The sequence below is a fragment of the Benincasa hispida genome, chromosome 11, assembly GCF_027475165.1.
Source record: "Benincasa hispida cultivar pf3 chromosome 11, pf3_genome.v1.1, whole genome shotgun sequence".
Taxonomy (NCBI): Eukaryota; Viridiplantae; Streptophyta; class Magnoliopsida; order Cucurbitales; family Cucurbitaceae; genus Benincasa; species Benincasa hispida.
The window spans coordinates 34986858-34996977 of NC_143488.1; positions in this window are offsets into that span (position 1 = coordinate 34986858).

Genomic DNA, 10120 nt, shown 5'->3' on the forward strand with positions numbered 1-10120 from the left:
TCTGTTAAATGAAACCCTAGATTTTCCTATAATTGACGGACTTATTTAGCAGTTCACTTAAGCTACATAAGTGTTAGTCATCTAAATAAACAAAGCATGCCATTTTTTTGTTAGTTCAAGTTTGATTCAAATTAGATTAGATGTTTTTATTTCTTCAAATTAGATTGTGTATTTTCATTTTCTTCACATTATAATTTCAATTTTAACTTTTGAAAAATATTTTTTTGTTTCTATTTTTTAACTAAAATTCTCTTTTTCTTTGAGACATTTACAAGGTAAATTTAGTATTCATATTGCTAATGTTTTGAAGCTTATTTATGAAAACTATGTATTTATATTCTTTACATATATGAACATCGTACTTTGGGATTGATAGATAATGTTGTGATAATGTTAATTTGTGATATAGACATGTTGAACCAAATGTTTATTCTGAGTTTGTTACTGCATGCAATAACATAATCGTAAATATGTAAGAGGTGAAAGTGCATTTTTTAAATTACAAGTTCACAACTTAATATCCATAGATTGATATTTGATAGTGATTTAGCGTGTTTTGAGAATACTCATATGAATAGAAGAATATTTAGTATACTTTGTTTTATGCTCAAGACTATAGGCAAGTTAAATGGAAGTAAACATATAGAGATTGAAGAAATGGTGGCAGTATTTTTACACATCATTGCATATGATATAAAAAATAGAGTGATGCGTAGATATTTAATGCGGTTGGGTGAAACAGTTAGTAGATGCTTTAATGAAGTTCTTCATTCGATATTGCACCTTCATGAATGCCTACTAAAGTAACTAGATCCTATACCTACAAATTCATCCAATGGAAAGTGGAGATGATTTGAGATATGACTTGAAGTAGTGAGCTTAATATTTGTCATTAGTGATACTTGTTTGAATGAGGTAAAACAATCATTTTCTGTTTTTTTTTTTTTTTTTATAGAATTTTTTGGGAGCATTAAATGGAACTCATATTAAAGTTAATATCAATATCATTGATAGACCCATATATAGAATATGAAAGAATGAAATAGCCTCAAATGCATTGGGTGTTTGTAACCAAAATATGGAATTTATTTATGTCTTACCTGAATAGGAAGGATCAACTTCAGATTCTAGAGTATTAAGAGATGTTATATCGAGGAGGAACAAGTTGAAAGTTCCAAAAGGTAGTAATTATATGAATAGTTCAAATGTTCTCATAATGTTTGTATATGTTAAATTGTTTTCTAATTGATCCCATCAATTTGTAGGATTTTATTACTTATGTGATGTTGGGTATACAAATGGGGAGAGATTTTTAACACCATATAGAGGACAATGTTAACATCTAAATGAATGGCGACGAGGTCATACACCAACTTCACCAGAGGAATTTTTCAACATGAAACATTCTTCTACAAGGAATGTAATTGAGAGGGCATCTGACCTTCTTAAAGGAAGATGGGCTATTTTTAGATCAAAGTCATATTATCCCGTCAAAGTTTAATGTAGAATAATAACAGCCTGCTATTTGCTCTACAACTTAATTAGACGGAAAATGCCCATTAATGATCTAAAAAATGATAAATTGGTTCATAACACTTTGAGTGAACCTGAATTAGACCTCATCACTTATGTGGAAACATCGACTGAGTGGAATGCTTTGCAAGATAGCTTATCGCAACCGATGTATGATGAATGGAGATATATAATGAATTAATGAATCTCTTACAATATAATGGACAACCTACTATTTAATTTTTAAGGAATGTAAAAAGTATTTCAATAATTCATTGATTTGGATTATTTAATTACCTTTTTCTATTGTTAATTCTAATTTTTATAATCAAGCGTATTAAAATATTATTATTCTACTTGTTTTTGTTATATGATTTATTTTATACAAACTTGATCACATGCTTATGTTGTATTATATGTCTTGTAATCAATATGTACCTTTATAATAGTGTTGGTATTTTGTTTAGTTGTTAAATTTTGAATTCAAAACATGTGATAGGATATGGAAGAAAATGATCCATATAGATGAAATTCAAATGTTTGGACTAAATAAGAGGATGACAAGTTGACTGAATATCTAATGGAGTTAACAAGTCTAAGTCAATGGCATTGTGATAATGGAACATTTATATCAGGCTACCTATAAAAAGTGGAGCAAATGATGAAATTAAAGTTGTCTAGATGTGAGGTGAAGACTCAACCTCACATAGAATCAAGAATAAAACTTTTGAAGAAGCAATATAATGCAATTGCAAAAATGTTGGGACCAAATTGTAGTGGTTTTGGTTGGAAAGAAAGAGAGAAGTGTATTGAGTGTTTGAAATATGTCTTTGATGATTGGGTTAAGGTATGAAAATTATAGTTTCATTACATTCATTAATATACTTTTTGTTATAAATATAATATTACGTAAACTTTGTTGCAGAGTCATCCAAGTGCAAAAGGATTGCATAATAAGTCATTTCCATACTTAGATGAAATGGTAATAATGGCAAAGATTGGGCTAATGGCCTAGGAGCTGAAGGACCCGAAGATATGGCTGAGAAAATAGATATGGAGACAAACAATGGGATGTGGGATGACTTTAGTGATTGTAATGTGTCACACCCACCTGAAGAGGTAAATAGGCCCCAAATAAGAGTTGATGAGGTAGATTCTATGTCCATGGATGAACCTGATTCAAGTATTCCAACCTAGTCTGAAACTACTCGTAAATTATCAAAGAGAAATGTAAAGAATGAAGATAAACTAGTTGAAATTGTGACTAAGTTTTGGATAATATGGGTGCAATGTATGAGAAAACAACTGAGATCATTGGTAAGATAGCTAAGTATTTTGAAACTCAAACTGTTGTTGTTGAAAGGAGAATTCATATATTTACTGAGCTAATAGATGTTGATGGACTAACAGACGCTCAAAGAGTTTGAGCAAGTAAACTTCTAACAAAGGATCATGACAGACTCATTATTTCTTTACACCGCCACATTCTTATAAGAGGAAATTTATATTATAGTTATTGATAGGATAAAGTTAGCCAATAGAAAGATGTGTGAAAGACGTTTTATTTTGTGTCTATAAGAATTTTTAATTTTTGTGTTTTATTTGTAAAAAAAATTATTTGTTGGGTTTTATGTTCTAAAACTCATGGTTTGTAAACAATAGAACTTATTCTGAAAATTCAATAAGCTATTATTGAATAGATTTTTGTTTATTAGAAATCCAATAAACCTAAAAGTTCCTTGACTATTAAATGAGTACTTGAACTTTATGTGGTGACATAAAAATGGATCAAGTTCGAGTAAATAGTCAAAATGATCTATAGCATATTAATAAGTTTGGGTGCCTTATTCTAGTAACACTATTGGATGTGACCTATTCTGTAGTTGTTACAAAGAGTTGTAAAGTGCTATGAACCAAGTGCTCCTAATTTGTACATGTAATGACATGAGGAGTGGGGGTGTCCTTGTGCAAAAAGGTTTGTACAAGATCGGACCACGAAATCAGTCACTCTTATTTTATAAACGTTATTTACTGTTTAAGACTGACTATTTCAAAGTGATGACCTAGGTAACTTGACCTTAATCCTGAGTTAACTATGAACTTCTGTTTATTCGGGATTATCCTTAGATTTGCATTGGTGATGATTGGCTCAACAGCGTCGGCTCAATAACCTCCCATTTCAGGGATTAGACTAGATAGATAGTTAGGGACATAGGGTGCAAGATGGAATTCACTCCTACCCGCTGTTAGGGAGTAGAGAGGTTATTCCCTTAAGTATTGATTCTGGATCTTGAATAAGAGGCCCCACCCTTTCATTGGCCCGAGAGAAACTCAGTTTGTTGATTGGATCACAAATCAATTGTTCATTAGAGGATCAATGGGATTTAAGGAACAAGGGGTAATTTCGGGGTAAAACAGAGATTTGACCCAGCTGTTATTACGAATAACCTGTGAAGATTTAACTTACTAATCATGGTTATATCAAGTGGACATAATATATCTACAGTGAGGAGAGTTCAACTATGGGCTTTAGTGGAATGACTCATTAGTTAACGAATGAGGGTTAATTCGATCTAATGAGTTTAGCCAATTAATCTCGGATCGTTGGAGCTCATGATCTATAGGTATGCGAGGTCCCCTACTAGCTTGTAAATGGATTAGCTCTAGACTAGCGTGATAAGTTAATTTAAAACGTTCAAATTAGAATTAAAGAAATCAGTAATTATATGAGATATAATTACACGTTTAATTTTAAGAATTAAATGAAATTAGAGAATTAATATTTAAATATGATTTAAATATATGAAGGTGAATTTATGTAAAATTGATTTAATATTTGGTATTAAATTAATTAGAATTAATTAAATTGGTTAAATAATTATTTATTAATTTTATTGGCAAAATTAATTTATGAAATTAATTTGTAAAATCAATAATTTTTTTATTTTTGAAATCAAATTGTTTTTCTAAAATAAAATTTAGAATTTGAAAATTGAAAATACACAAAAATGGAAAATCGATTTTTTTTTCATTATCATCTTCAAGTTGCTCACCCATAACCCACCATCTTTAGGCTTCAATTACTCTGAGCATGAGTTGCATCTCATGCAACTATCTTCTTTGCATGATGGTCTGCAATATATTGAGAAGATTTGAGTGAATTTGAGGCATGCAATCAGAAGAATTTTTGCTTGAAAAATTCGTGTAAAGAAGGTGTTCTTCAAGTGCATTGTTACTGTGAGCTATTCTCCAAGTTTCCTTGATTCAAGCTTATTTTGAGTCCCACAACTCAATGTAGAGCAATAAGAGAATAGTGGGAAAGATCCTGTGGTGGTCTACAACGAGATTTGGAGAGATTTGCAACTGGAAATTGAGATTTCAAGAGTTCTACAAAGATATAACTTGAAACCCATTTATTTTTGCAAGAGCATGCTTTATATTCTGCCAAAATTAATGAATTAGAGTGCTTAATGATCATTGTTGCTTCCACTAGTTACTGATACAATCCAACAATTGATATCAAAGCATCATATAAGCATTCAATTCGGTTTAATTTTGGTGTGGTGGGTATTTTTCATGAGTTAAATGAAACTACTTCACTGATATGGTTTTCTAAGTTTTGACTTTTAATTTCTCTTTGATTTCTCAATTTAATTTGTAATTGGCTCTTGTTTGATGAGCTTATATGTGTTTTTAAGAGTCTGTAATTTATTTGGAGTCATTAGAGTTGAAATTAAGTTGTAATTGAAGAAACAAGTGAAGAAGGCCGAGTTGCAGTTTCTAGTTTTTCAGCCTCTGTTCATATCGTCGTTGAGGTTCAGTGCTAGACAATTGTTTAGTTATGGGCACTAAACGATGTGAAGAAAAGCTAAACGGTCGTGTAGCTATGGGCACTGGGCATTGATGTGTTGTGCGCTAAACGATCGTGTACCTGCGAGAGCTAAGCGATGCACTGAATTACTATGCGATAACACTACACGATCGTTTACCTTTGTGCGGTAGCTAAACGATGCGTTGAAATACAATGTGATAGCGCTACACGATCATGTAGCTATGCGCGCGCTAAACGATCAACAAAAGGTGCTATGCAATGGCACTAAGCGATTGTGTAGTATTTGTCCGTGCTAAATGATGGCGCTGCACGATAGTGTTAAACACTAAGCGATCGTGTAGCATTCTTCAGCACTAGGCGATGGCACTATGCAATAGATGTAAGACACTACACGATCGTGTAGCTTGGTCAGGCGCTATGCGTTGGCTGCTACACGATCAAGCAAATACTAAACGATCACGCTAGACGATGGTCGTAATTGCTAAACGATGAGCCTTAGCGAGATATTAAGCATGGAGCGAGAGTAGCCGGTTCAATCGGTTCTCTTGAGATCCGGTTCGATTCAGCCTCAAATGGCTTTTTGGCTGGTCCAGTTCAGACAGATTGGGTCCGGTTCAAGTAGTTTGGGTTTGATTTGGAGCGGTTCGAGCGGTTCAAAAGCTGTTTTGTAATAATTAGGCTTTTGTTTGCTTATTTTTGCCAAAACTAAAACCATATCAGTCTGTGTTTAATTATTTATGCATTTGATGTATGTTATAATTAAATAAATCTTGTATATGCATACAGTATGCCATGTAGATTTAAAACCCCACCGTAGGAAGTATGTTACATGCATTAAAAGTATGTTATAAAATGTTATAATATACAGTATGCATGTTAGGGTTTCTTGTAATTAATATAATTATTATATTAAATATTGAATGCATTTGATGTATGTTGTGGATCTTTAATATGTCTAAAGTTTTATAAGCTGTTATAAAATTGGGTTAGACGTTTAAAATACATAACAAAGAACAGTTGCATGCTCATGTAGATTAACCACTCGTTTTAATAGTTAAAATAGGTCGTTAAACTTGTAAAACTCGAGTTACAAACTCAACCGGTATATAATCCTGTCGAAGGCTGGGGGTACTTAAGTTGACGGTCTACGAAACACTTCCTACTTGGGGATTATGGCCGAATTATTGAGCGTTGGTAACTGGTTTTATGAGCATATGTGAGCGATGTAAGGTAATAAAATGGTTTATCACCTAGACATCATATGTTTAAATCCATTTATAAGTATTATACTTGGATAAATCTCTTAGACTTAGGGTTGTTTTTATTAGCCGAAAAAGAACCTAAGTATAAATTTACCCAATTAATAGAACACTTCAATGGAAGTCCAATAGCTTCTATATGATAAAGTTATTAGAAAATTTCAGTGGGAGATTAATAACATACGATACGTTATTTTTAGCTCTCACGTCCCTAAGAGTTCACAGTTTAGATTTAAGCGATACTTCGTGTCACCATGGGAGTGACCTCCATACGAAAAGTATATTTTAGCTTAAATCTAGTTTTCAGTGAATACGGGAAAGTTGTTCGAATAGAAATCAAGTATACAATTTCAACTGCCACGTCTCCATATAGTTTACACCGTGAGATTCATATGACGCTTCGTGTCACCCTGGGAGTGACCTCCATACATAGTAAGTGGGTGAAGAAAATGTGTCAACATATCCTACAGTCTCTTTCGTTAGTTTGGACTATGAGATTCTTATGTTGTGTTTGCTGGTTAGCTTTAAGCGGCCCCTTGCTAGTCGTTTAATGATGACTATTCCCACGGAGGGTTGTAATATAGGATTTGAAACAACTCAAGCTCCAAAGATGGGTAAGATTTCTTAGGTCCATTCCTAACCTTGACTCTCTATTTCGGTAGCATAGTTGGGATTGACCTTTTACGTCAAAAAATGAAGGGTTACACTTACAGAAGTATTAAGTGTTAATAATTTCTGACCAAAAGCGGTACCTAAATGACTATCAGAATATGAGTTATTCTGGAGATAGTATTTAGTCAAGAATGTCTTGTTATAGTATCGTTGCAAATAAATAATAGTTATGGGTACATTATTGTTACTTTGCTAAAACTTAATTGGTTTTAAAAACAATTCACTTATAGAGTTTGTTTGTAATTTCAGAATGACGAGTTCGATAATACAGTTGTTGGAATCGGATAAACTGATCGGGGATAATTATGTAACCTGGAAATCAAATTTGAACACTATACTGATGATAGACGATTTACGGTTTGTCTTAACAGAGGATTGTCCTCCTGTTCCCAGCTCTAACACAAACCGAACTGTTCAGGATGCGTATGATAGATGGATCAGGGCAAATGATAAAGTCCGTGCTTATATCCTCGCCAGCATATCTGATGTTTTGGCGAAGAAACATGAAGATATGGATACTGCCAAAGAGATTATAGAATCTTTACGAGGGATGTTTGGACAACCGTCCTTCACCCTGGGGCATGATGCTATCAAATACGTTTACAATAGTCGCATAAAAGAGGGGGCCTCTGCTCGTGAACATGTCCTAGAGATGATGGTCCACGTTAATGTGGCAGAAGTAAACATCGTTGTTGTTGACGAGAGAAGTCAAGTTGGTTTTATTCTAGAATCTCTTCTGAAGAATTTTCTGTAATTCTACTCGAATGTACTTATGAATATAATTGAATATAGTTTGACTACTTTGTTGAATGAGCTACAGGCTTACCAGACTATGTTGAGAACTAAACGTCTGAAATTAGAAGTAAATGTTACTACTGCTGAGAATGGAGGAATGTCCTCCAAGCCTAATGTTGCTTCCTCTTCATAGAGTAAGAGTATTCATGTGAAGAAATGTAAAGGGAAAGGGAAGAAGAAACCTGCTGCAAAGAAAGGCAAGAAAAACACCGCAGATAAAGGGAAGTGTTTCCACTGCAACGAAGAAGGGCACTGGAAGAAAAACTGCCCTCAATACCTTGTCGAGAAGAGAGCTGAGAAAGCTAAATAGGCAAATTAGTTCCCGAGGACCGCTTGCTCAGCTTGACCAATGCGAGAAGTTACTTCTTGATCTTACTTGCTTTTGTTGTCTTGTAAAGAACAAAAAGTATATATTTTTGTTGTAAATGAAATGTTCATTTTCGAAAATTATGTTTGTTCTATCTCATAGAAACTTCTGTTAAGAATCAAACTATTAAAAGTCATTTGCAAATATTTAGATATTTAAACGGATAGATTAGAGTATAGAAAGTTAAAAGATTTCTAGATCTGACTATTAACAAGAGTTGTTAAGACAGGTCAGATACGTCTTACTCAAAGAGTTGAGAGTACATCAATTTAGTGGGAGGAAAGTGTGACTTCCTGGTCATTATTAGAATAAGATGCATTCCTATATAGTTTAATTAAAAGCCTATTGTACACTGACATGTTTACAATCACCTACTAAGACTAGCAATACCAGATTAATAATCTAGGACAAGTGGGAGAAATATTGGGTATGAGATACCGAAAGGTAAACCATGGGTATGGGATGCCCTAGTTTATTGTATTTCTCTATAAAACTCAGAAACTCAGTCTTATGTATTGGATATATAAGTTACCACTAGAGTTTTAGTCCAAGTGGGAGTTTGTTGGGTTTTATGTCCTAAAACTCATGGTTTGTAAACAATAGAACTTATTATGAAAATTCAATAAGTTGTTATTGAGTAGATGTTTTGCTTATTAGAAATCCAATAAACCTAAAAGTCCCTTGACTATTACATGAGTACTTGAACTTTATGTGGAGACATAAAAATGAATCAGGTACGAGTAAATAGTCAAAATAATTTATAGTATATGAATAAGGTTGGGTGTCTTATTCTGGTAACACTATTAGATAAGGCCTACTTTGTAGTTGTTACAAATAGTTGTAAAGTGCTACGAACGAAGTGATCCTAATTCGTACATGTTATGACATGAGGAGTGGGGGTGTCCTTGTGCAAAAGAGTTTATACAAGATCGGACCACGAAATCAGTCACTCTTATTTTATAAACGTTGTTTACTGTTTAAGACTGGCTATTTCAAAGTGATGACCTAGGTAACTTGACCTTAATCCTGAGTTAACTATGAACTCCTGTTTATTTGGGATTATCCTTAGATTTGCATAGGTGATGGTTGGCTAACAGCGCCGACTCAATAACCTCCCATTTCAGGGATAAGACTAGATAGATAGTTAGGGACATAGGGTGCAAGATGAAATTCACTCCTACCCGCTATTAGGGATAGTAGAGAGGTTGTTCCCTTAAGTACTGATTCTAGGTCTTGAACAAGAGACCCCACCCTCTCATTGGCCCGAGAGGGACTCAGTTTGTTGATTGGATCACAAATCAATTGTTCATTAGAGGATCAGTGGGACTTAAGGAATAAGAGGTAATTTCGGGGTAAAACAGAGATTTGACCCAGCCGTTATTACGAACAACCTGTGAAGGGTTAACTTACTAATCATGGTTATATCGAGTGGACATAATATATCTACAGTGAGGGGAGTTCAATTATGGGCTTTAGTGAAGTGATCCATTAGTTAACGAATGGGGATTAATTCAGTCTAATGAGTTTGGCCAATTAATCTCAGATCATTGGAGCCCATGATCTGTAGGTCCGCAAGGTCCCCCTACTAGCTCGTAAATGGATTAACTCTAGAGTAGTGTGATAAGTTAATTTGAAAACGTTCAAATTAGAATTAAAGGAATTAGTAATTATACGAGATATAAT